Raw genomic sequence first — 23,456 nt, 5'->3', positions numbered from 1 at the left:
ACAAAGCTGTAAAATCATAAAATATCTAAATGACAAAATGCAAGTAATATACAAAACTGTAAGTTTGTTCTATTCAAATGCTATAATTACAGAATACTTTTGTATTTATAGCATCTGAATTTCTTTAAATGTTGTATTTCTTTAAATATTGAAGGTTTGGACCTAACAACAAATAATCACAATTAAAAAAATTCTCTTCCGGGCCTCCCCGGTGGCGCAGTGGTTGAGCGCTGGGTTGCGAAGCTGCCCGCGGCCTCTGCAGCGCCGGTTCGATCCCCGGCTGCTCCCCGGCCACAGGAGGAGGGTCCCACATGGTGCGCAGACCTCTTCTGCCGCCCGCTGCTCCCCTCAGCAGTGTGCTTCAGTCCTTCTGCCTGCTCTCCTCCCTGCTCTGGCTCGGGTGAATTCTCTCACCCTCCCTCGCTTCTGACTCTACCCAGTGCATGTATAAACAAAACAAACAAACAAATAAATAAAACATGTCTCTATTTAAAAAAAAAAAAATTCTCTTCCTTGTTGGTAGCAGCTAGTTGGTAGAAGTTTTATTCAACTCAGCACATCTTTACATTAGATTCAGGATATACTTTAGGTATATGTTGTTAAATATTTAGTTGTGCATTTTTATTTTTAACCAGAGGCATACACAAGCAGAAATCAAATCATTATGAATTCTTTTAGGTAACTGAATATTTCCAAGCTAAAGGACTCGATTTGAGAATTGAGCGTGCCCCCATTTTTATATCAGAATCCTAAAAAGACACTACATTTGAGCTGTTTTTAAATAGTAGTGAAGGGCTTTCCTTAAGTCTGCTTCAGACAATGGCATAGATTTGTGTGATCACTGCTGTCTCTCAAACCCTGCACAATGCCTGGAACATAATGGGCATTCTACAAAGGATTCGTGAATTACTTAGAGCACCGGAGGATGAAAATGCAAGTCTGGCCTCATTAACCAAATGAGTTGTCAACCTATACAATAAGTGGTATAAAAACAACTACGGGACACCTTCTCCAGAAATGCATCTTCTAAAAACACGGAAGCTCATACCCAGGATTAAAAAAACATTGTCACATCTGAAATAGAACCACCCAATTCATATTTGATTCATTAGGGAAGAGTTCAGCAATTTACTCACAAGAAGTCAACAATAACATGTCATATCTACTGAGGTCATAAAATGGCAAATTATTTTACTATGCATTAATTCAAAAAATTCTTTAGTCAGAAAACTCATGCTGTTTAAAAATCCAGTTGGAACTTAGTAAAGTCATGAATGAATTAGGGTCAAATCACTGACTTTAAAAACAAGAAAAAAAGAAAAGGAAAGCCAATACAGTAAGCAGAAAAGATGTGAACTTATCACATAGGTATAACCAGAGGAAATATAACTCAACAGAATCCCTTGCAATCATCACAAAGCTTTCACATAAGGGAATAAAAAAACTGATTATCCAAATGGCAAAGAAAATACATTAAAAAAATACATTGAGAATAAACAGCAACCACTAAAGAAATAGTATAAAAAGAAATACCATGAGATGTCTGGGAAATCTGAGATCCAAGAAAGAATAAATGTCTTCACAAAACCTGCTATCCAGAATAGACCTAGAAACCAAGTGAACACGGGAGTATTGAGCTGTTTTTAAAATAGCATGAAATTATAGGTACTTCCGTCTCACATGACACCTAAAATCAAAGAGACTCACACAATGACAACAACTAATTCTTAAAAAGATAAATTTAGGGCCTCCCCGGTGACGCAGCGGTTGAGCGCTGGGTTGCGAAGCTGCCCGAAGCCTCTGCAGCGCCGGTTCGATCCCCGGCAGCTCCCCGGCCACTGAAGGAGGGTCCCACATGGCGCGCAGACCTCTCCTGCCGCCCGCTGCTCCCCTCAGCAGTGTACTTAGGTCCTTCTGCCTGCTCTGCTCCCTGCTCTGGCTCTGGTGAATTCTCTCACCCTCCCGCGCTTCTGACTGTACCCAGTGCTTGTATAAAACAAACAAACAAACAAACAAATAAATAAATAAAACATGCCTTAATTTAAAAAAAAATTTAAAAAAAAAAAACAATCCATCATAAAAATGGGAAGTCAGTTTAAGACCATGTTAATAAATTCAGAAAACAAAAAAATAGCACTAAAAGATTAGTATGATACCCAAAAGACAGAAAGGATAAAAAACATGAAGAAATTTTTTCCCTAAAATTACAAATACAAGTGCCCAGTCTAACAATCTCTTTGAGGAAAAGGTCAGTTTGGTAAATATTTAAAATTAGTGTTTATATTATGGACATGTATCACTAAGAGAACAAGTAGGTGAATTTGTGGTTTGGTTGTAGATTTACTGATGGAAATAAAGAAACTGGAAATTGTGAGGGATCATATACCTAAGATTTCCCTATTAATTAGAAATTAACTGTCCTCATTCTTTTTTTTTTTTTTTACTTATAGCAGCTAAGTGTAATAAAAAGAATACTTATCCATCAAGACCCACTATTAACTTACTATGAACCTCTAGGTAAGTCATTTCACTAGCCTGGGCTTCAACTATAAAGGGATATAGATTAGAGCTTGATGATCTCATAACTTAAATCTTACATTCACAAGTACTTTAAAAGATTATTCCTGATAATAATAAAAACACATCAGATTCTAAAAAGCTTCCATCCATTCCATCACAATGCATTAAAACTCTACAAAAGTGGACAAATACTGGCTCAAAGTCTAAAATTTGTGTTTAAAATATTCCAGTGCAAAGCATATACTGACAGGATAAAGCTATTCAAATTCCCTATTATTTTTAGGAACAAAAGCATCTCTCACTAGTGAATTGAAAGGAACTCATAAATTAAAGGAACCATGCTCCAAATATGAGATCTCTAATAAATGCATAAGAATACTAAATTCCTTTATAGAAAACCATTTTTAAAGTAAGGACTACTTATCTAACTGGTTAAATTTTAACTTGAATTTCTTTTTTTTTTTAAGTTTTTTTTATTTATGCATAAAAGAACTGGGGTATCAGAGGTGCAGGAGGTGAGAGGATTCCACCAGAGCCAGAGCAGAACAGGTAGATTGACTGAAATACACTGCTGAAATTTTACTTGATGATTATAGCTAACACTTAACTGCATGCCTCACACAATCCTTACAATTCAGAAATAGGGCCTCCCTGGTGGTGCAACCAGTTAAGACGCACCTATGAAGCCGTCCGCAGCCACTGCAGCATGACTTTGATCCCCAGCCAGGGAGGAACCTACATGGCGCAGCAGACCTCTCCTATCTTGCCCGCTGCTCCCCTCAGCAGTGTACTTCAGCAAGACAGGAGAGGTCTGCTGCGTCATGTGGGTCAGCTCCCTAACCGGGGATTGAACCCATGCTGCAGTGGCTTGATAGTGCTGACTTTAAGCCCTGTGCCACCTGGAAGGCCATAACTTGAACTTTTTAATGATCATTTGAATACTACAGACAAAGAATTTTACCAATTCAACTTACACTATAATATTTCTATGGGAAATAAAATACGCCTATTGAGGAAAAAATTGTGTCTTCCAGTTGTCTGAGTTAATACTGGGAAACATTTGAAAAATGTAAACCTATATATATAATTCAATATTCAATAAATATTCAAATATTCATATTTTCTAGCTCTACAGAGTTCAATATTTAGTACAAATCCAACTGTTACTATCAAATTCAATATCAAAGTAGCAGTGCTTCAGCTTTCATACTCTGCCACTTACTAATGGTTATTCTTTTGAAGTCTGAGTGCCTCATCAATAAGTAGGAATAATCATAGAATGTATTTCTGAATTGTTTTTTTTTAAAAGACTTATTTATGTATGCATATAAGCGCAGGGGTACAGGCCAGAGGTGTCGGGGGGGGGGGGGGTGAGAGGACTCACCAGAGAGTCAGAGTGGGGAACAGAACAGGCAGATTGACTGAAGTACACTGCCGAGGGGAGCAGCGGGCAAGACAGGGGAGGTCTGCTGCGCCATCTGAGTTCCTCCCTGGCTGGGGATCAAACTCATGCTGCAGTGGCTGTGGACGGCTTCATAGGTTGCATCTTAACTGGTTGCACCACCAGGGAGGCCCTATTTCTGAATTGTTGTAAGGATTGCGTGAGGCATGCAGTTAAGTGTTAGCTATGATCATCAAGTAAAATTTCTGGGAATTAAATATTTAGGAAAAAGGGGCCTTCCTAGTGGCACAAGGGATTAAGTCTCAGCACTATAAAGATATACACAGCCATGGTAGCACGAGTTCCATCCCTGACCAGGGAGCTAACCCACATGACATAGCAGACCTCTCCTGTCTTACCTGCTGCTCCCCTCAGCAGTGTATTTCAGTCAATCAGCCTGTTCTGCTCCCCACTGTTTCTGATGAATCCTCTCTCACATACACACACCCCACCCCGCACCTCTGCTCTGTACCCCAGCTCTTGTATGCATACATAAAATCTTTAAAAAAATAATGAATATTTAGAAAAAGTCCTTGATGAGAACAATTCTCAGTTTTTATACTTGTAAAGGTGAAGTAAATATCATGAATTTCCAATCTATTCCAGAGTTCATTCTTGTCAGTAAAGGAGAAAGGATACACTATTAGAACACAAATTCAGAGATTATGTTAGTAGTAGTTTCACGTAAAGTCAATGGCCAAATCTCTTTATTACAACCTTCAAATGTACTGTCTATTCCCTTCAAATGAAATTCTGTGTACAAAGTCACAGTTAAAAAATAGGTCACCTGGACCCTCAAATCCTTTTTTTTAACACAATGTTTGTGAAAATGGGATTGACTCTGATAAGGTTACTCAAATAAACCAACTGCAACCCTCATAATTTTACCCAAAGACCACCAAATCAGCCCCATATAGGCAAGAACAAAATACTTGCCAAAATCAACTGGTGTTTTTTTCAAACTCCAAATTGGCTTACCTTGCAACCCAATTTATCTTATTTTCAGTTCACTAGAGATTTGATGTTGCTCTCAAAATTAAGCTTGATACTTATTTGTTTATTAAGAACAAATTCTTGATAAATTCTTTTTAAACCCCCAGTTTATACATATACACAGAGTGAACTCTTGTAAACTGTACACTTTGGTAAAGAATGAAGTGTCAATGCTGGTTCATCAAGTGTAAAAAAAATACCATAATGATGAGGAAGAGTGCTGAAGTGCTGATGGTAGGGAAAGTTGAGGGTGGGGCATGTGGGAACTCTAAATTTTCTCTTCAATTTTGAGGTGAACCTGAAACTGCTCTAAAAACTAACAAAAAATACACCTATAAGAAATTTAAGGGCCTCCCTGGTAACGCAAGGGGTTAAGCACCGCTCTATGAAGCAATATGCAGCTGCTGCAGCATGAGTTCAATTCCCGGCTGGCCAGGGAGAAACCCACATGGCACAGTAGACCTCTCCTGTCTCGCCCGCTGCTCCCCTCAGCAGTGTATTTCAGCCAGTCTGCCTGTTCTGTTCCCCACTCTGTCTCTGGTGAATCCTCTCACTCCCCGCATCTCTGGCCTGCACCCCAGCTCTTGTATGGATAAATAAATCTTTAAAAAAAAATTGTGGCCTTCAAACTTTTGAGTATTGACAGAAACTTCCAAGAAGTGAAATCTTTTTTCTTAACATTTTAAAATTATTTTTTTTTTTTTTTGCATAGAGAACTAGGATGTAAACCAGAAGTGCAGGAGGTAGGGGGTGGGGGTTATGAGAGCACTCACCAAAGACAGAGTAGGGACCAGAACAGGTGGATTTACTAAAATACATTGCTAAGGGGAGCAGAGGTGAAAACAGGACGGGTCTGCTGTGCCTATGTGTGTTAGCTCCCTGGCTGGGACTGATCTCAGGCCTTAGGGGTGATAAAGCTGAGACTTAAATTAACCCCTAGGCCGCCAGGGAGGCCCCTAACAAGTGAAATCTTACACAGTAATCTAAGCCTCTATTTTGATTCCAAAATGAAAAATAGCTTTAATTGCCTGTGCTTTTCCCAATGTTTCTAGCGTCAACTTGAAGTTTTGCGTTAAGGAGGTTGGAGTCAGATATAATAGGAGAAGCCGACAAGTGATTAGTTTTGTCTGCTAGTGGGTATAGTAAGCATTTGTATTTAATATTTCCATGCTTATGGTTAAAGAGGATGGCAGAAGAATGTCCTGCCGACATCTCCTCCAACTCCCAGTAATGTTCTATGAAAACATTAACACTTCCCATAGTTTGAAAATCACTGACTAAAAGAAAATATAGGTATAAAATGATACGAAAATTTATTTTACCAGTAAATTCTACTTGTCTAAAGCCCAGCAATGAAAAAATAATCTTCAAAAATATAGTGCTAAAGTCTGTTGTAATTAAAAATGGAACAAAAGAAAACAAAAACCTGCATTTATCTTTTAATCACTCAGCTATACAAACTGTTAGGCGGCTGCTTTGTGTTTTTTAAGATTTTTTTTTTATTTATTCGTATATACACGAATCGGGGTACAGGCAAATGTGTGGGAGGGTGAGAGGATTCACCAGAGACAGAGCGGGGCACAGAAGAGGCAGATTGACTGCAATACACTGATGAGGGGAGCAGTGGGCAAGACAGGAGAGGTATGCCATGCCATGTGGGAGCCAATCCACACTACAGAGGCTGCAGACAGCTTCACAGCGCTACGCTCAACTGCCTGTGCCACCAGGAAGGCCCTACGCTGCTGTTCCATCCTTTAAATAAGTATGTCACCAGGTAAGGGCATACCTTTTGACTAAAACAAAGTTGTCAATGAATGATTTTTCTGCTGCATTCTTTATTCTAATCTTAAAGTAAAAATTATTTCTTCTCACTACAGAACTTGCATCATCCTTTATTTTCCTATCTAAAAACAAAGTGTATAAAAAATAGTTAATAGGATTTAAACAAATCTTCCTGATTCTGTCAACATTTTATTATCGAAGAAATTATCAGAACACTTCACTTTGTATGAATAATTCTCCAACACAGATCCATGAACTGCTACTTTTTATATACTTGGAGTTGAAAATGATAAGATACCTAGGTCGCACTGCCATAGATTCTGATTTAATAGGTAAGGGAAGTGGCTTAGATGGCCTATTAAAACAAACAAGCAAAAACATTTGCTCCAGCACTCCATTTTAGAATGATTGCTTAAACATTAAACAGAATATACCTACTAGTTTCTTAAGTTTGACCTGTTCAAAAAAGCATAACAGATCACAGTAATTAATTACAGTTTCAAGTTCCTTACATCAGGTTACATTGCTACATCTTAGTATTCCAAAATATAAGTATTTTGAGTATGGCAGTCTTTTTACTGTTATTGGCATATCTTCTCTCATTCCCCTTCAAGTTCTCTAAAGTAATTTTCCTTTGCTTATATCCACCCCACCCAACAAAAATTTTATTAAAACCTTCAAAACCAGGGCCTCCCCGATGGCCTAGAAGTTAAGTCTCAGCACTATCATGCAATCACAGAGATGGCCTGAGTTTGATTCCCGGCCAGGGAGCTAACCCACATGGCGCAGCAGACCTCTCCTCCTCAACCTCTGCTCCCCCCCTTAGCAGTCTATTTCAGTAAATCCACCTGTCCAGCTTCCTCATTCTGTCTCTGGTGAATGCTCTCATGCCCCATGCCTCTGGCCTGCACCCCAGTACTTCTATGCAAAAATAAATAAAATCTTTTTTAAAAAACCTTAAAGAAGCATTTAAGAACTAATGCATCCCTGAAGTCTTTTCACATTCCCATCTTAGACATCTCTGCCACTAAATTAGTCTTGAGGTATCTAGAAGATCAACTTCCTGAAGTCTGTTTCCTCAACTGTAAACAAAAATTTGATTAGGTTAACCCAAAAAAAAAAAAAAAAAAAAAAAAAAGAACAAAGAAAAAATTGTTCCAGTTATAAAGACTGTTCGACACCATCCTTCCCTTCTTAACATCTTGAAAGAATGTACTACTATTTTTTAACCACTGGTTTATATATTGACATATTACTTTCAAACAGCTATGAGATGTATAGTTTCCATAACTAGATGTACTTCATCTTATAGTAATAAATAAGACATTTTTGTATTAAGCTTTCAAAGCCTAGAATTTGGTGGGGTTAAGATACCACCTAAGTTATTCTTGACTATACCATACTGCCTTTCTTCCTAAACACATTCAATCATATCCTCCTTTTTAAGTGAACATGAACATAATCTTAAAAACAAAATAAAGCAAAAACCTGCCAAGAATGTTAGTGATTAATTTCCTTCTGAAATCTTTTTTGTTTTGCCTAATTACTTCTCTTTCCCTTATTACTGTAAAATGTGGTTGTCCCTCAAGACTAAAGTGTCACTATTATCAGTCTCCATTAATCTTAGATTCAACTATTCTCTCCTGTTTGATTTCCTATTCCCAGTTACCTATAGGTTACATATACATTCAAATATCTGCCATCACTGCAAAACTCAAACAAACCTTCAAACTGAATCTTTCCCACAGAACTTCCATTCCATTTCTTATCTGTAACCCATCCCCACAGTTCTCTTTTTAATCTTTCTTTGGCCTCCTATTATCTTTAATCAAACCCAGTCTTTTGTGACGCCCCAGTGTTTATAATTCTTCCTTAGTTTCCATGGTCCCACCCAATCATCTTCATGATTGAAATAACTTCCAACAATTTCCGACTATTCCAACTTGTCACCATCCTGTTCTGAGTATCTCGTCTATAAACAACTGAAGAAACATTTAGTTTTATTCAAGCATTACCTCCCAGGTTATGGTGACTGTTCTATTATTTCAAAATATAACAACAGAAGTTCAGCATATATTATGTACTGGATACTGCTCTAGGTTCTGGGGAATGAGCAGTGAAAAAAATTAAGTTGCTCTTAGGATTACTTGAAATGAGCTATGCCATCTAATATAATCAAGGTTATCTTAGTTTCCTTAACTGCCCTTAATAAATGATTTTTGTATTCTCATGATCTTGTCAACAAACGACCCTTTAAAAGGATGAACAGGAAGCTATAAGGACTTTAAATTACTTCAAATCAAATTCTTGATCAGTCACACCCTTTAACTATGTTACCCTTGATCGCTGTAGGGCTCTCAAGGATAATTTAATCAATTGTGATCACAATATTGTTGACCATGAGGCCAAATGGTAAAATAATATCTTCTGAAATACAACTATCTGAAAAGTTATAGTTAATAGTTCATTTTTGTTAAAATCTGAAAAAAATCTTAAGTTCAAAATAAGAGTACTTAAATTTCTAAGTATTCAACAATCGATAAAACCAGCAAGATCAATGAAAAGAAAAAATACTTTTCATGTTTAAATTGGTTATTTCTAAAGTTATTTCCCAATCATTTAATTGTAAGACTTAGAGCATTCAAAGATCAACTTCTTCCTTTTCATACATTAATACAAACAGAAAAACAAAACCTGGAAATGAAAGAACTAGTGTGTTACAAGTAGAGATCTAAAGCTTAGGGGAAAAAAATGTCTATGCACCTTACCCCTAAAAATGAATTATGGAGGCCCTCCCTGGTGGCACAGGGGTTAAAGTCTCAGTGCTATCAAGTTATCATCAGCCGCTAGAGCAAGAGTTTGATCCCTGGCCAGGAAGCTAACACACATGGCAAAGCAGACCTCTCCTGTCACACTCACCGCTCCCCTCAGCAGTGTATTTCAGTGGATCTGCCTGTTCTGCCCCCCACTGCCTCTGCTGAATCCTCTGAAACCGCACCTCTGGCGTACACACCCATTCTTGTACATAAACTTAAAAAAAGTAAATCTGTTTTTTAAAAGATTTATTCATGCATACAAAAACCGGGTACAGGATAGATGTGCAGGAGGGTGCGAGGATTCACCAGAGACAGAGTGGGGAACAGAACTGGCAAACTGACTGAAATACACTGCTGAGGGGAGCAGCAGATGAGACAGGAGAGGTCTGCTGTGGCATATGGATATCTCTGCAGCCAATTGGGATCAAACCTGCACTGCAGAGGCTGCGGACAGCTTCACAGTGCTGCACTCAACTGCCTGCGCCACCAGGGAGGCCCCCCAAAAGTAAATCTTTTAAACATTTTACAACAATGGGAAAAATAAAATGTTAAGAATGAAGTTGGTGGGGCCTCCCTGGTGGCGCAGGGGTTAAAGACACAGCTATCAAGCTATCAACAGCCACTGCAGCAGGAGTTCAATTCCAATCAGGCCAGGGAGCAACCACATGGTGCAGCAGACCTCTCCTGCCTCACCAGCTGCTCCCTTCAGCAGTGTATTTCAGTAGAACTGCCTGCTCTACCCCTACTCTCTCTGGTGAATCCTCTCAGCCCCCTGCACCTCTGGCTTATACCACAGTTCTTGTATACATAAATAAATCATTAAAAAAAAAATGATGTTGGTAGAGCGAATGAATAAGTGACCAATGTACATGCTATGAAACAGGCTGCACCCACTTTCACTTTCAAACTTTATTTTAAAGACCTTTCTGTGAAGAAATTATATGTAAGTGGAAAACAGTCTGCATGTATTGAGCTGATTAGCCAGTCTTTTAAGTCATTTGAACACGGAGAAAAAAAGTTGCTGTGTAAAAGCTGGGAACTGACCTAGAAATACTTTCCCCTCAAACCTTAATGAACCATTTGCTTAGGAGAGAATAGGCATAAACCTTAAACTCCTCTAAGAGGTAGTTTAGGCTACACCAGCTGAATCTCTTTTTAAATCTCCATTATCACGCTAGATTAAATTTAAATGATAAATGTCATCATTTCTTCTATGTTCTCAAAGTACTTTCATCTTTTGGCACAACCATACCACTGCCATAAGATCTGTCAGTTTTAACTTGGAATTCAAAATTCAAGCACTGATTACATTAATATATAACCAACAGCTTACTGCTGATATACAGTAACTAGATTATGATATACCAAACAATTATAAGCTAAAATCTGAAAGTCACAGAAACTGATCCCAGGGATACTGGCCAGCATAATCAGTTACTTCCCTTAGGAAACATGTGCAAGACAAGCAAGCCCGAGCTAGTAGCTACTGCAATGTTTTCACATGGAGGGCATTCAACTGTCTGCAGCTAAATGACTCCAGTTTATAGTATTATCAGAGTTAGAAAGATTCTAAAGAACAGTACAATTTAAATCTCACAAGGTAACAAAGATTATTGGAGGATGACATGTCAATATATCTGTTGATTAAGTACATTTAAAATAGGGTCCGGTAAACCCAACCAGACAAACCAGAGTCAGTTTTTCCCCTTGTTTTTTCAAAATTTTGTAATTTTTTAAAACACTGCTTTTTATCTAAAATAATTCATCAATATTTTGGCTTACACCAAATGTAATGAATATGGTTTCTCTATCTGGAATTTGGGTTCTCATTCTTATATAAGCCATATTTATAAAGCAGTGTCTACAGGTTTGGGGTACAGGTAATTTCAGGGCAAGAAATCATACATTTGTGAGACAATGTGAAGGTACAGTTCGTTCTAGATTTTTATTATTTTCCCCCTAATCTTTTAGTTATCTTAGCCACACCTTGACTTTATCAAGTTTTCAAAAGTATTTAACTTAGTTTATACTTCAACAGCAATACTATCTTCGTAATGTTTTATCATTGGCTTGTATTGCTTCTTGCCTTTTGACTAAGATGAAGCGTTATCAGAGATTTATGTAATATCTAGTGAAATAATATAAATACACTACAACAGGATTGCTAACTTGCTACAAATGTAACTTTTTTTAAAGATTTATTTATTTATGCATACAAGAGCTGGAGTACAGGCCAGAGGTGTGGGGGGTGAGAAGACTCACCAGAGACAGAGTGGGGAGCAGAACAGGCAGATTGAGTGAAATACACTACTAAGGGGAGCAGCGGGCAAGTCAGGAGAGGTCTGCTGCGCCAAGTGGGTCTCTCCCTGGCCAGGAGTCGAACTCATGTTGCAGTAGCTGCAGCTGGCTTCATAGGTTGCGTCTTAACCCCTTGTGCCACCAGGGAGGCCCTACAAATGTAACTCTTAAGAGCATTCAAATCAAGTAGTGGAAGCAGCAGTGATTAGCTGACATCAGTCAACTGCCACGGACATTTGGTTTTTGTTTTGTTTTTTACATTTTAAAAGGACAGGTTTATTAGGAAAAGGAGAAAGGAGGGCAGAGAGCTGCTGATGCTTCTGAAAGGGAAAGGTTTGTGGGGAAAAAAATGCCTGCACAGACTCAGGTGGGTAGTCTTGGGACAAGCTGCCAGCACTAATATTTCTTAAAGAAATATCAATCTTGTAGGTTGGTTAAATGAACGTTAAAGAAACCTCTACAGGGCCTCCTTGGTGACAGAGGGGTTAAAGTTTCAGCACTATGAAGCTACTGCCAGCCACTGCACAATGAGTCAAGTCCGATGTTCGATCCCTGACCAGGGATCTAACTCACATGGAGCAGCAGGCCTCTCCTGTCTTGCCCACTATGCCCCTCATCAGTGTATTTCAGTAGATCTCCTGTTCTGCTCCCACTTAGTCTCTGGTGAATCCTCTCATCCCTCCATACCTCTGACCTACACCCCAGTTCTTGCATGTATAAATAAAAAAATAAATCTTAAAAAATTTCCCCAAAGAAATTAATAATTTCAGTCAATATGTCTCATATGGGGGCCTCCCTGGTGGCGCAAGCGGTTAAGCACCGCACTATGAAGCAATCCGCAGCCTCTGCAGCACGAGTTCGATCCCCAGCCAGCCAGGGTGCAACCCACATGGCAAGCCAGACCTCTCCCGTCTCACCCGCTGCTCCCCTCAGCAGTGTATTTCAGTCAGTCTGCATGTTTTGTTCCCCACTCTGTCTCTGGTGAATCCTCTCACCCCCACGACCTCTTGCCTGTACCCCAGCTCTTGCATTCATAAATAAATCTTAAAAAGTATATGCTTGCATAAATGTAAAAAAAAAAAAGGTGCAAAAAGAATTTTTCTCAGTGGTTTTAGAAAAATTACTTAAAATTTCTACAAAAATACTTTTTTTAATGGAGGAAGGAAATATTTCTACATTAAAATACACATTTTTTAGTCTTAGAAATCAAACTGCTAGCATTAGCAGCAAATAATAAGCATTAACAATTGTAACTTGAGCTCATTTAATAATAATCCTCAAAGCTAAATGAGGAATTAGACCTACACATCATTTTTAAAAAGTAACTTAATCTAATTATTTGATTTCTGTGTTCTGGATTTCAGATTAGATCAGCATTCAAGGGTAAGAGGCAAACAAACATCAAGGGCCTACCGATAATTGAAAAAAACAAAATACTTCTCTAATATTCCAGTAAAAATGCAAAATATGAATCTAATCTTTACAAGAAAAAACTATACACAAACCCAAACTGAGCGGCGTTGTGTAAATAACTAGCTCCCCCAATGTCATGAAAGACTTTAAAAAAAGACTGAAGAACTCTTTCAGATTAAAGAAGAATAAGAAGACCTGAGACTTAAATCTGTGATCCTGGATTGGCCTCTGCACCAGAGAGGGGGAAAAAATGCTGATAAAGCACATAACTAATTGATGAAAATGGAATGAAGACATCATCAATGCTAAATTTCCTGAATTTGATAACCATTTTGGTTACCTAAGAAAACATGCTTATTCTTAGGAAATGCATACTTACGTACCAAGGGCTGCAAGGAGGTATGACATATGCATTCTCACAAATAATTCAGAATTTTAAAAAATGTACTGAGAGAATAAAGCAAACATGACAAAACATTAAAAAGTCAGAAGCGTATGAGGGAAGTTTTATATCATCCATGTAACTTTTCTGTAAGTTTGAAATTATTTCAAAATAAAAAATCTGTTCAGAGCATTTGTCAATGTGTACTTATAATGTATACAATGTAATACTTGCACTTTTAATTTTAAAATGCAGCATTTAATTTTATACTAATTATTTCATTTTGGAGGCACTCCCAAATAATTGAAGTCCCTGAAAAAAAGGCAATTTTTTTTTCTGGACAAAATTTCTGGACAAATTTTGCTCTGGCTCCCTATCTATGTTCCTGCCCCACTCCCACCCCACAAATGCCACTCACATCAACATATCCTTAACCAGTTAAGGTTAATTACAGTGATCAAGATGGAGGACGATGGTTCTCCAGCACCTTGCCAATTCTTGTGATGCACAATCTTACTTTCTTCAAATAGGTTCTGTAAGACTTTCCTACAGCCTTATAACACATCCTTTACTTAAGCTAGCTGGGGCTAATTTGTGTTCCTTGCCTCCCAACAAACCAAAAACAGCAGCTTTTTGAGAAGTAGAAATAAATGGCACAAGTGAAATAGTAGGTACTCAAATTAATCTTTTGTCTGTGCCTCAAAAATTTATTTTGGTGGGGTCTTAATGGAAAGATGTAATATGACTGTATCAATTCAACCAATTATTCAGCTTCCCATGAAGAGAACAAGCAACAAAGCAAATAATTTCAAAAGAAACAATCTTATTCTCTCAAAAAGAATTACTATGTATTTATCAGGCCATCCTCAGGCTCCTATCAATTTATGGCTACAGGCTAACCATTCAAGTCAATCCCATTAAGAATCTGCCCATCATCTGCACACCATTAACAAGCGGGTTAACCCCTGGTGGTGCACAGGGGTTAAAGTTTCAGCGCTATGATGCTATCTTCAGCCACTGTGGCATGAGTTCTGAGTTTGATTCCCAGCCAGGGAGCTAACCCACAAGGCACAGCAGACCTCTCCTGTCTCACCCGCTGCTCCCCTATTTCAGTAGATCCACCTGTTCTGCTCCCCACTCCGTCTCTGGTGAATCCTCTCACTCCCATCCCCCACACTTCTGGCCTACACCCCAGTTCTTGTATGCATAAATAAAAATAAATCTTTAAAAAAAAACAGGTTTTCAAATTTCTGAACTGTATCTTTAAACCACATAAAAGCAGTATAAGACAAGTTCAAGAGGTCTCTCTGCAAAGTTAAAAAAACAAATTTCATTACTTTGTGAAATAAAATATTGTAAGCTTATTTTTCTCATATAGTCTCCCAGTATGTGAATTTTGGAAAAAAACAAAAACTGTGCTTTCTTCACAATATCCTATGTAATGATTCTTTTACCACATTCTTCACTTTTTGCTAAAAATCACTGACACTGGGCTTTACCTTATTCTGAGACCAAGCAATCAGAAAAATGGGAAACATACTTAATCTTTAAATTTATTTAAGTTTCTAGAAATTAGGATAAATTCTCTAACTCTTTGATTAGAAATTATGTTTCAAATACCTCTGAAAACAAAAATCAACAAAGGCAAAAAATGTTCTGGGCTTTAGATAACATTAATTAGATGAAGTTGAACTTTAAAATTATCTTATAAACACCGCAAACCAAAACTAACTCAATCCCACTGTTACATTACTTAGCTTTCTGCCACAGGCTCAGTCACACCTTCAATGCTGTAACCAAGTTGGCTAAAACACAGGTATGATTACTCAATATTATCTTTCTCAATAATAAACTTCAGAACCAAGAATGTTTATTCCTTTGGATTAACTCTAAATTGAGCAATCATATAAGAGTTGCTAGAAAATTATCTCTCTTCTCCAACTGTATAAAGCTCCACAAATCATTTTGTTTCAACTAGAATGGCTTTCCTAAGCTGTCTAAAAATAAAATTTGTTTTATAAGCTGTACATGAGAATCACTTTCATATTAAGGAGAAAATAAAACCAACTTCTTTTTAAACTCTGATTTAAGAAGCATCCTATTTACTAAAGGTTAATAAAAACTTCTTAATCTTACAGATAAAAATAAAATCTAATGAGCTTGAGTCTTTACCATTTGACTTTCAATGTAGCACTTAGCCCAGGTGTTCACAACAACAAAAAACAATTTTTGGGGGGTAAATTCTTCCCTCTTTACAAAATGCTTTGTTTTACTGCATAGCAGGATTTTTACAGTTAAATGTTGTCTACTTCAAATTTAATGCACTGCAAACAATTTTCAATTACAAATACAGCTTTTCAATATTAAAGGAATTTTTAGGCAATAAAAAAGTGTGTCCATTCAATACCAAGACTCCTTCCAATGTCTGTACATTACTACTCCCATTATTTGAGCCATTTCAATTTTAAACCTAACCTAAAATCTAGTTAACATTTATATAGCAATATCACAAATAATATCTTTCAGTTATTCTGTCAACACAAAAAATAATTTTATGATAAAGTAAAAATAATTTCATACACATTAAAAGGTAAGGCTCACTGAATATAAGCGTTTTACAGTTATTCTAACACATGGAAAGGAACAGTACCTATCACCCTGAATATTTCAGGTGTAGATATGTTCATTTAAACAAAAGCTTTAAATTCAACAAATAATTGAGCACCCACTAAAAATAAATCCTTTGGAAATAAGAGCTATTATATATTAAAATATTTTAAAGGGCCTCCCAGTGGCACAAGGGATTAAGAAGTAACCTATAAAGCAATCCACAGCCTCTGCAGCATGAGTTGATGCCTGGCAGGCCAGGGAGCAACCCACATGGCGCAGCAGACCAGACCTCTCCTGACAGTGTACTCCAGTCAATCTGCCTATTCTGTTCCCCATTCTGTCTTGGTGAATCCTTCTCACCAACCCCCTCACCCCCCCCACCCCACCCACCCCACCCCCCGCATCTCTGGCCTGCACCCCAGCTCTTGTATGCATAAATAAATCTTTAAAAAATATTTTAAAGATAAACTTAAGAAAATTCCACAATTATATTTCTTAAGCAATTTTAGGTAACTCTTCAAAGTCATCTTGCTTTTATAGAATGTTTTCAAAAACACAATGGTAGCACACAATTATGTTCCAGTAATAACTCCCAGAAAAGCAGAGCTGTTGGGATTTACATAATCTACTTCTTAAAATGAGACCACAGGTTTAAGAATGTGATGCATGAAAATGAATACATTATTCTTAGCAATAAAAAACCAATTTAAGAAGTTACAATTTCACAAGACCACTAAGGTATGTATTGAGAGGAAGAATTACTTAACATTAATTGGCTTTCATCTCCACTTCCTCACTTTTAGATCCAAGAAGCCCTAGAGCATACTGTATGGTATATGATAAAAACTCTGGTTAGAAGCTGTGAGAAAGACAGACAAGCCTAAATTATAGGAGAGTTATCAGAAACCTAAAGAGTTGAAGGGAAATGGAGAAGCTCTACAAAGGTTCTAAACTTAAATTCAGATCAAAGGACTCTACAACTTACACTGACAACAAAAGGGAAGTATGATCACAATGCAGACTCTAAAAATAAAATTTGTTCTTCAATTACATTATGATTTCCTACAAATCCACTTAAACAGATAAACAACTAATCCCTTAAACTCAGCTATCCAATGAACAAAGACCGTATGACCAGTTTTCCCCAAAGGGACCAAATGTTTCAAAACTCTGGGAACAAAAATTATGCCTAACTTTTTAATAAATTTGTCTCAACACCCTCATTTAAAACATATACAACCAACTGGGGTATACAGTAATAAAAAACATTTTTTAGCCATGTTACTTACAATGTAACCACTTAAAATAAAGCCCATCTCATTATTTATAGGAACCAAAACAAACAAAAAGCAAAACCCAAAGCAACCAAACAGGTCTACAGGAAGAAAGCTAGCAGGGTGCAGGCAGGTTTTCTTACAATTTCTAATTTGATATCGTTTGTTTGAAGCCAGGTAAATTCAAATGTTTTATATGTCCAGACCTGATCAAGGTCACTATCAAAAACAACAACAACAAAACAAATGGGTATAGACAGTATTCCCTCCAATGATACACAAACCAAATTTCCATTAAGAGTATGCTGATGCCTTAAATTAGACAGTTAAGTTTAAAGTACCAATCTTCTGAACCACAGATCTTTATCACTTAGTTTATGAAATAAATGCACAATCTTTACACAGCAGTCAAGGATCTGGACTGACATCACATCAGCATAACACAAAGGTGTATTGACCCCAAATCCCTACAGAAATTTTACTGCTACCGAACAACAGTTCATTATTATTTAAATATTTCAAAGATTCTAATTAAGGCTGTGTGCTCTTGTTTCATGAGGAAACTCCCTACGTCAGTGATTTCTATGATTCTTTTGTAGAATAAGACCTTATCAATCTAGTTCATATAAAAGCTTCATCATTCTCTTATTCCATTGTAAACATTTTAGAACAGGATTCACAATGGAATACAAGAATCATGAAAAGCTGTATACTCACCAACCTTTTTAAGCACTAGTGGACTGAATGGTACTCATCTTTCAGTAGCTCCACAATCAGACTGGTCATTAAATCCCATTAACGGCCTACTCATATCTCACTGTTAGTTCAGGCCAAAAAGATCCACCTCCTATCACAGACAAGAATTCTAATCATTCACACTTTTCAAAGCACAGTTAAATGACACCATTTAATTTCCTGCCTCACTCTCTAAGATTCTGAAGTTAGCATAAAATGGATTCAAGACCCTATTATGGTATCACTTTTAGTTAAAGTCTAGTAAAACAGACTAAACTCCACATGCCATAATAGGTAAATGGGCATGGGGGGGGGGTGTGGAAATCAAGCACTAAAAATCTTTTTTTTTAAAACTTACATAATTATTACAGTATGCTATGACAATTTTAAAGAGCAGCAAAGCATGACGATATACTTTATCAAATAGAGAACAAACTTTAAAAATTCCTATGGAATTGCTTAAATAATGAAAAGAAAAATGGATGCAAAATATATTAGGGGAAAGAACAAGCACCTCCACACGGGTGAAGTAACAGGTTTAGGCTTGTTTGTACAGCTCCCTAAAAATTATTCTGAAACAGTACAAAACCCAAAATTCACAAAATTGGTCAAGAGTTGAATGGGAAATGTTTCACTCTAGGATTAAAACGTCTAGTCATACTAAATAGGCTGCACTAAACACACTTATTAAACATTTTAATTTACTTTGGCATATTCGATAAAAGATGCTTCGATTAAATGGTTCAAAACCTGTAATTTGCCCCGAAATATATTTCGTAATGTTTAAGGGCACTTAGACTCACCACTGAAAATTTAAGACTACCTGAACGCTTTTATTTTTTTCAAAAGTGGTGTCATTTTATTTCCTATTCAGGAAAAAACAATAAAATTAATCAACTAAAACAAAGCTTTGTAATTTGCAGTAAAAGCAACACATTTTTGTAAATGGTTTAGGGAAGGAAAAAAAGCCCAGTCTTTTCATGTAAACATAATAAGCCTGTAATATGCTGCAGACAAACGCACTGCATGGGGTGTGGAGGACCCGAGCTGATTAGATTACCACAACATCAGCCTGGGGCCGCCATTTTTAGAATCTGTAAAGGACAAAAGAGGGAAATTTCACTTTTTACTCCCCATCTCGGAAATTCAAGGAAAAAGCGGACTATTTTCCAATTAGGTTCTGATGTCGCCAGCCTAGAGTTGAATGCACCTCGCTTAAATCTCTCCAAGGTCTCCAGAACTCCAAACACCTTACGTTAATCACATCTCTAAAAAGGAGGAAAAACAGGCACAACGGGGTTTACTCCAGAGTTGCCAGCGATTCCTCTTTGACTTTAAATTGGATCATTCTTAAAATAGAGAGTCCAGCCAGAGCGGATCTCCGCCGCCAGTGCAAGAGCGCACTCTCCGGATTGTTTTTTCTCTCTCCCCTCCCCCGTTTAGCACAGTGAACCGTTTGTTTCTCCCCTTGTCTGCTGCCACAGTGTTTGTGCCAATCCCTTGGTCAAAATAAGCTTTTCCGAAATGTGCCATATTGTGGCTTCTAAGCCTCCGGTACAGTAAAGGACGGAGATAATGCAAGAGGAGTGGGGGAGGAGACTGAGACGGCTGGGTACTGGGGTGACCACCTCAGGGGCGGGTTTACCCTCTCCCGGAGAGGATGAGGAGCTGTCTCGCTCGCCCACAAAGAGAGATACCCGGGGCGTTCTTGGAAGCCCCCTCGTAATTACAGGAAAATGCGACCGGAGACCGCCGGGCCAGCAATGGAAGGAGACGACGAAAATGGGGCCTACACGGTTTTCAGCACCTGAACAAGATGCGGGCGGGGAACGGGAGCGCTGGCAGCCCCCAGGACCACTTGGACACAAACCCCACTAACAGCCTCCCTCCTCCGGCCAGCGGCCTTCCCCCGCTGCCAATGAGGAGTGCGCCCCCTCCCTAACTCCCATTCTCAGGGGGGTTTAACTGCCAGTTTCCCCTTCCCCAGCCCTAAAACCCGCCATAATGCTCCCTTTCTAGGGACAGGAAAGAGAAAGGAGACATTCACTTCACCCGGGGAACGTCCTGCCCCCGCCGAGACACCTGAGCGCCAACGCCGGCCCCCACCCCACAAGGATAAAGACGAGAAACCCCCTCCCCGGGAAGCCCCAGTCCCTGCACCCCGCAGACCCCAGCAACTCCCGAGAAGACGACAGGCACTGACCTGTGATGTTCACACACCAGACACCCGAACCCCGTTATTTGCTCGACCCCCGAGGCGGCTCTCCGCACCTCCGCGGTCCGGCGACCCCCCGACAGCAGCCACTGCGGACACAGGACCCGGGTCCACACACCCCCTCCCCGAGCAGCAGCGCGCAGCCTCTTCACCAGCAGCCGAGGAGCAGGGGAGGGGGCCCCCAGTCAGTCGGCAGGAACGCAGGGGCGACGGCGAGGCTGCTCAGCGTGTCTGTGCCCCCTCTGTGGCCGCTCCCGAACTCAAGCACGGTCTCCGACTCGGCCCCCTGCGCCCGCTCAGTGTCACTGCCTCTCGCTCTGGGAAAATGGCGGCGACGGCGGCGGCGGCGGCGGCGGCCGCGGCGGCGGCGGCGGCGGCAAGTGCACGGGGTACGCCCGCCCCGCTCCGCAGGGGCAGAGGGGGAGGGGACGAAGCTGCCCGCCGCCATTTTGCTTGTGGGCTGCCGCCCGCCGCCGTTGCCTCCCCGCAGAGGCTCGAAGAGCGTCCACTGGAAGCCGTGAGGTGGACAAGAACCTCCGTCTTTTTTCACCACAGGTGCCTCCAACAATTAACCGAAGGTTTGGGAGAGTTTTCGGTATTTGGCGGGATTGGTTCTTACTTAACCCCCTTCCCCTCAGAAGCCCTCACGTCTGGAGACCGGCGAGCAGGAGCAGGCCACTCCCGGGCGGAAAATAACGACCGCAGGCCCCGGGAACGACCCTTCCCCCCACCCCGCAGGGAGGCACTCCCCCCCCCGTGGCTCTCCCCCTCCCCAGTCTGGCCTCCTGCGCCGGGTGAACTGGGTTGGGGTGTCAATCGACGCCCACTAGGGGCTGAGGAGGTTCCAGTGCGCAGGCTCCAGGCACCAAATAAAAGCGGAGCTGGCGAGTCCAGCGCCGTCTCGATGGAGGAGCAAGAAACCGAAGCGATCGGGGGCAGAAGCAACAGGAAAAATACAGCCACCGTCAGCGCCGCCTCCCTGCCACCGTGTATCGGGGTAAAACGCTGCCGTCGCAGTCGGTGCGGTTGCCGTGGCTGCCTCCTACTTCTCGGCCCCGGGGAAGAATTTCCCCGCCGGCCGGACATGTGCGGGGAGGGGAGCGGGAATTCCTTTCTGTGGCGGTGATTATACGAGGGAGGGTCAGAGACGGTTATCTCGAAGAAAAAACGGGGGAGACCAAAGAATAAAACAAGGGTTTCCCCACTAAATTGACACGGTGATTCCGGTTTTTGTTTTCGGGGTCTTTCCCCGAAATGGCGGTTTCCGTCTTCTAGCCCCACCGCGACCCGGAGCGCCGGGGAAGCGGAGTGGGGAGAGGCAGAGGCGGGCCGGGCAGCCAATCAGTGCCTGCCGTGCTCCGCCGGGCGCGTTGTGATTGGCTAGCGATGACCTCATGCTGCAGCAGCGGGTGGGGCGAGCGCCGTCGGGGGAGGCTGTTGCAAAGGCAGAGAGGGAGAAGTGACGATGGTGATCGTTGCTGCCGCGGCCGATGTGGAACCCAAGCGGTGGCGAAGGGAATCTCAAGGCTCCTCCCTGACCATTTTCTCCTGTCCCTGCGCGAGGTGAGGGCCCCGGCTCGGCCTCTGCGAAACTTTGAGGCGCTGGCGCGGAGGAGGAGACACAATTTCTCCCGTGACTTTTGTAACTGCGTCAGGGCAAGATGGCGCTGGGTCTCCTTGGGGCGCGGGGGGAGAGGCACGTCCACCGCCGCCGCAGCGCATGTGACCGGGCTGCATTCCTGTGGGGTTTGGCTCAGACCCAGGCTGGGGCGGGGGAGGGGAAAGGGCTTGGGCGGCGGAGACTGTGGTTCGGTCGGCGTTGGCGGCCCGAAGAGGAAGAGATGACTGTTTGCGAGAGCGTCCCCTCCCCCATGCGGCGCAACAGCTGCGGCTCCCGGGGGAAAGCCCCCGGAGGGACACTCCCTGTGGGGCGTGACGGCTGTTGGTGGAGGGGAAGGTTTGGCGCCCTATTTTTCTTACTTGCCTTTCTCCTTGCAAAGTAGACTTACGTAAGGTGGCAAGTCCTTGATGTGGGAATCGGAATCAGCTGTGAGTCCCTGAAAGCCACTGGGCCGCGTAGCCAGGAGAGGGTAGCCCCGGGGGGCCCCCACGTCAAGGAGTAGCAGGTATTTTCTGAGAAAACGGCGTTTCTCAGATCCGAGTAGAAAAATAGGCACCAAACTTGGGAGCAAGTATAAAGGTGTCAGTAACACCCAGGAACACTTAGTGTCTTAAAAGTTACAAGAAACCCAAGAAATACACTCTGAATTTTGAGGGACCCTTTCAGATGTTCTACCTGTAGTTTTTTCTTCCACTGTCCTCTCTCTCTATCCTACAAGAATGTGTAATCTCATTAGTGGGTTTGCTTTTTAAATTAAACTTAGCTGTGATTGGTAATACTTAGAGAATAAAACCTGTTAGCGTTGTAATCTGTATGGAATTCCAAGGCTGTTTTCAATCATTTTAGTCTGTTGTCCTCTTACTGTGGATCTTAAAAATAAAAGATGAAATTATAATTTTTGGTAAACGTTAAGATACCTGCTCTGTTACCACAGCCTACCTCTGTAAATCACCTTCGTAGGAGTAGGAACTAAAAGTCTTAGAAATCTTGATAGGTGAAGATCTCCAGCAGCTCAAAATTTCTTAAGGTCTGTATTGGCAGAGTAAGTGAAATAGTCAATATTTGTTTCTTACTCCCACCTGGGCGAACTAGTCAAGTACCCATCAATTAAACTAATGAAGTTAAAAGACTTTCCCCCGTGGGTTGTGTTAAGTGGGAGTGGGGAAGTTATTCGAAGAGATTTTTTTATCTAAAACCTGGCTTGCTTTTTGACAGAATACCTTTATTTGGTATTAAAAGGAAGAGTGTGCTGGACCTGGAAAGATGGGTTTAACCTGGGGTCTAGATTGAGATTTTCCATTAGTAGTTTGCAAAGACAGTTTTTAATTCATTTGTGTTTACCTAGCTACTTTTCAC

At 40.5% G+C, this 23,456-nt stretch overlaps 1 protein-coding gene across 3 annotated transcripts in view; it reads right to left on the bottom strand.

Moving 5' to 3' along the window:
• KMT2E (lysine methyltransferase 2E (inactive)) overlaps positions 1 to 20,805 on the bottom strand; it is a 76,439-nt gene extending 55,634 nt beyond the window's left edge. For 2 of the 3 annotated variants that reach the window (XM_054692522.1, XM_037511322.2), the window contains exon 1: positions 20,468 to 20,805. The gene's annotated coding sequence lies outside the window, so the exon portion shown is untranslated. Of the gene's footprint in view, positions 1 to 1,533; positions 1,818 to 20,467 lie in introns of those variants that run through there. The other variant, XM_054692521.1, reaches the window with a different exon arrangement.
• Positions 20,806 to 23,456: the final 2,651 nt, after the last annotated feature.

This window comes from Talpa occidentalis, unplaced genomic scaffold, assembly GCF_014898055.3.
Source record: "Talpa occidentalis isolate TD23 unplaced genomic scaffold, MPIMG_talOcc4v2.1, whole genome shotgun sequence".
Lineage (NCBI taxonomy): Eukaryota > Metazoa > Chordata > Mammalia > Eulipotyphla > Talpidae > Talpa > Talpa occidentalis.
The sequence above is the reverse complement of the archived record's forward strand: the minus strand, read 5'-3'. Positions and strand labels throughout refer to the sequence as shown.